At 43.5% G+C, this 7394-nt stretch overlaps 1 long non-coding RNA gene across 1 annotated transcript; it reads right to left on the bottom strand.

Moving 5' to 3' along the window:
• Positions 1-5698: 5698 nt before the first annotated feature.
• LOC138301904 (uncharacterized) lies at positions 5699-7022 on the bottom strand. Its single transcript, XR_011205150.1, has 3 exons — positions 6941-7022; positions 6229-6359; positions 5699-5806 (listed from the first exon to the last, which is right to left on the bottom strand). It is a non-coding gene; the product is annotated as an uncharacterized lncRNA (long non-coding RNA).
• Positions 7023-7394: the final 372 nt, after the last annotated feature.

Genomic DNA, 7394 nt, shown 5'->3' with positions numbered 1-7394 from the left:
AGTATATGACTAAGAGGGAGCAGCACATAAAGGTGGGCACATAAGGTAGACAATGTTGCAAACAAATACGCTTACATGGATTGTTTAAAAAAAGAAAAAAGTAGCTGTCAGAAAGCAACCAGCGGAAGGATACAAGTACTTGGGCCATGCTCCAGGGGAGGGTCAAACAGACAAAGAGGAATTGAAGCTGTAGGGTGCTGACCAAGGAGAAACACTTAAATAAGAGTAACAATTAAGACAATCATAAGCAATGGGTGGGCTTTAACCCCACTGTAAGCTACCAAAATGTTTTGCATGTGATAGTGCATGTAATGTCTCTGGGGAGACCTAAAATGCTGCCTGAGCATGTTGGTAACAGACATATTTACTATTTGAGCTGGCACTAGAAGACTTAACTGGGCTATTAAGTGTTACTAATTTGAACCATTTATTTGGCTTTCTAGATGGAGTCCTTTCGCAAAGGTGAAGAAAGTCCGTAAGTACACTGTAGTGTCCTCTCTGTTATGTTCCTTGCACTGCCTTGACCACTCCAGGGTATGCAAAGACATTGCTCTATCCCTTTTCACTGCACTGATGTGCCTGCAGTTGGAACACTAAGCCTTTGATCCTCCGTGTACGACTTCCGACATCTGCTTTGGGTTCATGATCCAGCCATCTTTACTAAACTGTTACTCATCTCTACAGGGAAAAGGATATAGTTTTCAATCTCTGCAAAGTACAAGCTTCCCCTAGGTGCACAAAGGGATCTATCATACTCTAAAATAATACTGATCTCATCTTGGGAGACAGTATTCACCCATCCGGTCTATACTTTTACTGACCACTCCTTGGCACAGGATGTAGTCATCCTATTCTGCACCCAATAGACCTTGCCTCGATGCAGAAAGATGTGTTCCATTCTGTTGAAGTTGGTCCTGCACTGGATATTTCTTATTCTTTGATACTGGCCTCTTCGGTAGTTGCAACTTCCTCATTAGAATGATCAAGGATAGCACAGACAGATCTCCCTTCTCCCCTACGTTACTTCTGGCCTCTTGTGGAGGACAGCTTCTCCCTTGCTCCCAAGTCCTGGACTCTTCAAATGGAGCATAGGGGTGAGTACAATTTTACTCTTGCAGCCTCATAAAGTTCATTGAAAACGTCATCAAGTTGCAATGTTTTATACTTTCCTGCATTTGCCTGAGAATCCTGACCCTTGTGTAGCAACGCAATTTTGTCGACACATAATGGGTAACATCATGCCGAATGCCTTTTATGTTGGAAAAGGGTAGGTTGTAGGAAAGAATTCCACATAAATGTGCCATTGCGCATCGAAAATCTCTGCAAACTTGAAGAGAAAAAAATTCTGTACTCATTTGCCATCTTCAATGGGCTTGATTAGAGTGAAAATTATTCTGCAGTGAAAGTGAAAATTATATTGAAATATGCAGAAAAAAAAACTTTGCACAGGAGAAGGCGAATTTAAACCAGAAAACAAACAAATTTCACAATTGGTTAAAATCGGAAACTTCACCACCATTAAAAAAAATCGCATAAGCCTACCCGGCTTTCGACTTCTAAATTCTGATCGGCCTGTGGGAGACATGGTCCTTCCATACTCTCTGCAACTGACCTGTTCTAGTGACACATGGGTGTATCACCTTCTCTGTTTTACTTCTGATCTTTGCAGATGATTCATGGTCATCCCATCCTCTCTGAATTGATTCTGGCCCCTGCTGGGAACACAGGGTCGTCTTATGCATTCTGAATTGATTCTGATCTCTCCTGAGGGCACAGGTTCCACCATCATCTCTTCACTGCTTCCGACCCCAGCAGGGGATACACAGAAGTACTATTCTCTTTGCCTTGAATCTGACTTCCCCTTGGGGAACAAAGACCTCGCATCTTCTTTGAATTAATTCTGATCTCTCCTGTGGTAAAAAGGGGCATCCAAGTAATTCCATACTTTTGCACCTGGCTGCTTCTGATAGTGTGTGGACCTACCCTTCTCTCAACAATGAACGCGCTTACTCATCATTGCAAAAATGCCTGCCCTCCAATGCCTACAAATTAAGTCTGACTTTTGACCTCTGTAGGGAACACATGGTTTCCCCATCATCATTGCTCCTGAGTTGTTCTGGGGAAATAGATAGTATCTCACCCACTCCCACTCATCTGAACTCAACCAGTACTTCTAAGGGACCCTGAGTTAATACTCTCTGCACCTCTGTAGGAAACTGGCTCTTTATCTAGTGGACCAAAATGAAGTACACTGTGCAAAGATTCCAAGCAATCCCCAGAGGTATCATAGAGGCACAAATGACAACCCAAATGCTCTCTTCTGTGGTAATGTGGTCAAGCAGTTAGGTATATCAGAGGGTAGTGCTAAGCATGTAAGGCACACACTCATACAGTGAGACACACACTCAATAAAGAAATCAGACACCAATTTATCAAAATAACACATGCTTGCATATAAATTTAGATACCAAGATCACCGGAATAAGGTGAGTACTTTTCAAGATTTTTGGGTGCGGTAATGTTATCCTATGAGGGAAAAACATGTACTGCATTCGGACTCTACCCAGCAACTTGCAGGTCTGTTCTCCAGGACCTAAGGTGAGTATGGGGCAGGGTCAAAGGCCTCACCAGCAAGTCACTTCTGGAGGTGTGTTACTGCATCGGGTGTTGGGGAAATGGTCCAGTCGAGAAGTTGCTTCAAGCTGGGATTGGAAGGTCTGTCCGGGGGAACCAACAGAGGGGCTCAACCCGTGAGGTACTCAGGCACATGGGAATGCCGTCTGTCCACTTCTCCTCTGGCTGTGGGGCTCAGGTGCATTGGTGTCGTCTGGCATCGGGTCCGGTGCTGGAGTTAATTGCGGTTGCAGGGGGCCCGCAGAAAAAGTATGCAGGTGTGAACTGGGGGTCCAGTCCGACCTAGTCAACAAGTGGACTCAGGTGTCATGAGGCTCGGAGACGTGGGGACACCCTTAGTCCTCTTCTATTCAGTCCAGGATAGATGGATGTAGAGGTGTCCTGAGGCATCGGGACATTGTCTACAGGCCACTCGAGCTTGCAGAGGGGTCTGTAGGAACAGGCTGCAGACACTGTCATGAAGTCCACAGTGGGTGAACTTAAGGTGGGCTTTGTTTCTGGAGGGCGTGGGGACCACGCTGACATCTTTGGCCCACTTCAGGTCAGGTTAGGAAGCGCAGGTACAGTGGTGATGTCTGACATAAGGTTTTTGGGGGTCCTGGTCCCCACAGTTCTTTTTTGGGTTGCCTGCAGATGTAGGGAAGCAGCTCCTCTGCTCCAAGGGAGTTCTTCTTGGTGATTTGTGAAGCACTAGCAGCTGTCCCAGTTTCTTGGAGGCTGCAGCGACAGGACAGATGAGTAACTCATTGAGGATTGAGTGCAGCAGGCAGGCTAACAGGTTTGGTACCAAGTCAGTCATGCTCCTTGGTTCTCTGGTTCAGCAGGCTTCTTGTCCACTCTTTCTTTTGTGTCCCTTGAAGATCTGAGGGTTTGGCATCAGGGGGTCCCCTAAATGCTCAATTTAGGGGGAATTAAGGGGAGTGAATGGTAGAAGCCAGTGGGTTACCTACCCTTGGGATCACTACACTCCCTAGATGACCACTTCCTTTAGGGAGTGGGCATCACCCTGTCCCAGAATTTCTAATTCCACCACACATAAGCTGGCAGAATTCCTGAGGCTGCGTTCATTTCAGGGTGATCATCCTAGGGGTGTGTCCCGCCTGGAAATACAACACACCTCCTACATAGCTAATTCTCCTGCCTATTAAGGTGCCACATGAACCCTAGGGCGGGGGAATCGGCATTTCCCTCTGAGGAAGGCCAGTTCTTCAAACCAAAGGCAGAGAACTTCTTTGAAGCTTCCTGCCTTGGAATGCAGAGTTGCAGATCATCCTGTTGGGAGGGATGTGTAAACATCTCTCCCAGAGCAGGCTTTGCTTTTGACCTCCAGAGAGTAAAGGCCCTCACCTTTGGGGGTCAGATTGTCATCTGTTTGTGGCAGACTGGCTAGAAATAGTCAGTGAGCTCACCAGCAGTTGGTCGGTTTTCAGGGGCACCTCTAAGGTGCCCTCTGGGTGCATGAATTATTAAATCTATCACCAGAATCAGTGAGGGTTTATTGGTATGAAATGTTTGATCTCACTATTTTCAGTGAAGCCATCATGTAGGTGGGGAGCTCGTATTGACCAGTGTCCAGCACATTTACTTAAAATGGCTTCCATGTTCACTTACTATGTCTAAGAATTGACAAAGACAAAGCAGGGGCATATCTGCTCTTGCAGATATGTCCACACGTAATATAATGCACCCTGCCTTAGGGCTGTGAGGCCTGCTGTAAGGGTGACTTAAAAATATTACATGCAGTATTTAGGGGACATGGCACACAGGCTGTGTGCCATGTTGTGTTTTCACTTTAAGGGAGCATCATGTCATGCAGCTTGCAATGGCAGTCTTCATGAGGTTGTTGGTGGTGGTTCCCTTACAGTGGCACAAGTTGGGCTGGAGCTCTTAGGGGCCTTCTTCAGTACCATTTACTAAGGGCTTACAGAGGTGGTAAAGGGCCTGGCCACTTGGGGATCAACTGACCAGGTGTCTTGTTTTGGGGAAAGAACACTGGCACTGGGGACCTGGTTAGCAGGAACCGGTGCACTTCAGTCAAAGGTGCATCAATTACCAGGCAAACAGTGTGTGTGCGTGTGTGTGTGTGTGGGGGGGTTCTGCAACCAGAACCCAGCTTCCTACAACCTCAATTAAGGGACACAGAATTAATCCTCTCTGCATGTATCCCTGCTGTAGTGCATGCATCTGCAATCCTCTTTCTATTGTTTCTGATCTTGCAGATGACACCGGGTTTTCTCATCATCTCTGCTCCTGAACTGTCCTGGAGGAGTAGGATGCACATCATCCAATCTCACTCATCTGTACTCAACCAGTAATGCATGTGCCGCCATTGTGCACAAATGCTTTGCACCTACTTGAGGGTGCTGATACCCTCCAAGGCCACATGTTGTCTGATAATGGTGCCAAGGGCATTACAGGCAGAAAACTTCAAACACTACAGACACAGTAAACCTCTCCACAGGGCTTCTGATGGCAAAGCAGACTTTTTTCTATTCATGGACATATTTGGGAAGCCTTTGTGACCTTAGGCCAGACAAACTCTTTTTTTACTCAGAAATACTAATAGTAGTTATTGCACTTAAAGAGTGCAATATATTTTGTTTTGAGGAGTTAATCATTACCCAACTCCATAGTACTCATTTACGAATCTTGAAAGGGAGAAAAGCTGAGGTTACCTACCAGTAGTGCAACATATAATCTTGAGGTTACATGCAGATCTGTGCTTTAAAACCCACCAAGCTAGCTAGCCTGCTAAGTGGCTTATTGGAAAGCACTGTCATACTTTACTGTGCCCTGCACAACGATACTCTGTACTTTTTGTATCTGTAAATTTCATGTTATCCTTTTTTTGAGATATATTAAACAAACAGAAGTGGGTGTGCTGAAAGGCTCGCACTTCCTTCAGTGGCACAATTTGTCATATGCTGTGCTGCAATATCATCAGGGTGCTAAACAGTACCACACCCAACCACTTCAGGTGCACAAATGTAGGTTGAAAAACAACCTAAAGTCCGTAAGGTTCAGTCCTTCATGTTTTCAAACAGAAACGTAAAGCACTGTAATGTGGTCCATCAAGAAGATTTAATATGTTCGTTTTCGTATATCTCCGATAAGAACACCATTCAAAAGAAATTACAGCCGACACGTGTTTCGACAAGAGACTTTCTCAAGGCTGTAACAGAATACAGACACAGAAAAAATATATGTTATAATACCATCCCAGGTATTGCATAGTTAAAAAGAGTGTCATATTAACAAGAAAACCGTCAAATTCCAAGATTGTGAAAGAAATTATAATTTATATAAAAGTAGACGTGAAAATACATAGGGGTCTCCCATGCGGTAAATCTAAAGTGAAAAGGAAAGAAAAAGCTGAGTACATAAAAAACAAGTAGGAAAATAGAACCACAAGTGATACGATCCAACTACCAGTGTGACCGTGCATATTTATTGTGAGTAACCCAAGAGCCCACCTATGGTGCTCCGCCGCTTACATTAACCAACAGGCCCATAAAGCTGAGTGTATCAGGAAAGATGACAAAAAAAGGAAATATATAAACCACCAACCAAAAAAAAAGCATATAAACAACATACCCAAGATTATCATTTTCTGAGCCCGTCAATAAATGTCCTGTATACGTTTCCTATCTTCCAGACAGATATGTCAGATGTATAGCAGATGCCAATTATATAGTATGCTGTGAAAAACGCCGACCTTGATAAGTCTAAAAATGAATAGAGAGAGCAAGTCTGTATAACCACAAATGCTAAGTAAAGATAAACATGATAAGTGTCTGGAAATGCCAAAGTCTGAGACGCCAGGATAAACAATTAAATAAAAGCAAAATATTAGGGAGATCCTACACAAACCGTGAAATACAAAAATACACCTGTGTTAATATAAATACAGTTACCCAATCAATGTTATAAAGACATCAATCCAATATCCCATGCTGTTACTCAAAGATTATACAGAATACAAAAAACCCGCTATCATATCATATACGTCCAAATGTAACAAATAACAAATACAAGTGTGTCAATTATGGACCGCCGTAAAGCAATCCTCTGCCCCAATGAACTGTGATTCTTGGCAGCAAGATAAATGCACCGCGCGTTGTAAGGATGGATATGCGAGTAAGCGGTGTAAAAATTCATGCAGAAAAACAGACGCCGCGCGAAATTCGCGATGGTAAATACAGTGCTATAAAGTATCGGCATTTGCTCAAGAATTAAATATTTTGCCCGCACATAGAATTATTATGAGGATTTAGTGCCCCGCAACTATAAAAAAGTTGAGAATCACCATGAATGTCCGCTAGTTAAGCTTGTGCAGAGAAAATTTAGTAAACTGAAGACATCGCGCGTCACCAGTCATTTTAAAGTGTGCGCCGTAATGAAAAAAAGCATGAAAACAGAAAGCGGACTACACCAGCAGATAAAATTAGAAGACAAAAACCTACACCTCCAGTCACCCTTTTGAAATGGTCATGCTCTATATTAAACTGACACAAGACAAGTGGCTGCAAAATACATGCACATGCATATCCGCGAAACCCATTTGTATATTTCAATTGTAAAGCACAAAGTGGCACAATGGAAGAGAAAATATGAGTGTAGTGATAAAAATAGTACAACTATAAAGTATACAAAATATGAACATATGAAAATAGAAACATCATGGTATGAGAACATTTTTTTAAAAACATATAAGTCGAATGTAGTATGAGGCAGATTACCAAACGGCACACCTAAGATCA

Source organism: Pleurodeles waltl, chromosome 6, assembly GCF_031143425.1.
Source record: "Pleurodeles waltl isolate 20211129_DDA chromosome 6, aPleWal1.hap1.20221129, whole genome shotgun sequence".
Taxonomy (NCBI): Eukaryota; Metazoa; Chordata; class Amphibia; order Caudata; family Salamandridae; genus Pleurodeles; species Pleurodeles waltl.
Note: the sequence above shows the minus strand (reverse complement) of the source record. Positions and strands in the feature narration are given on the sequence as shown.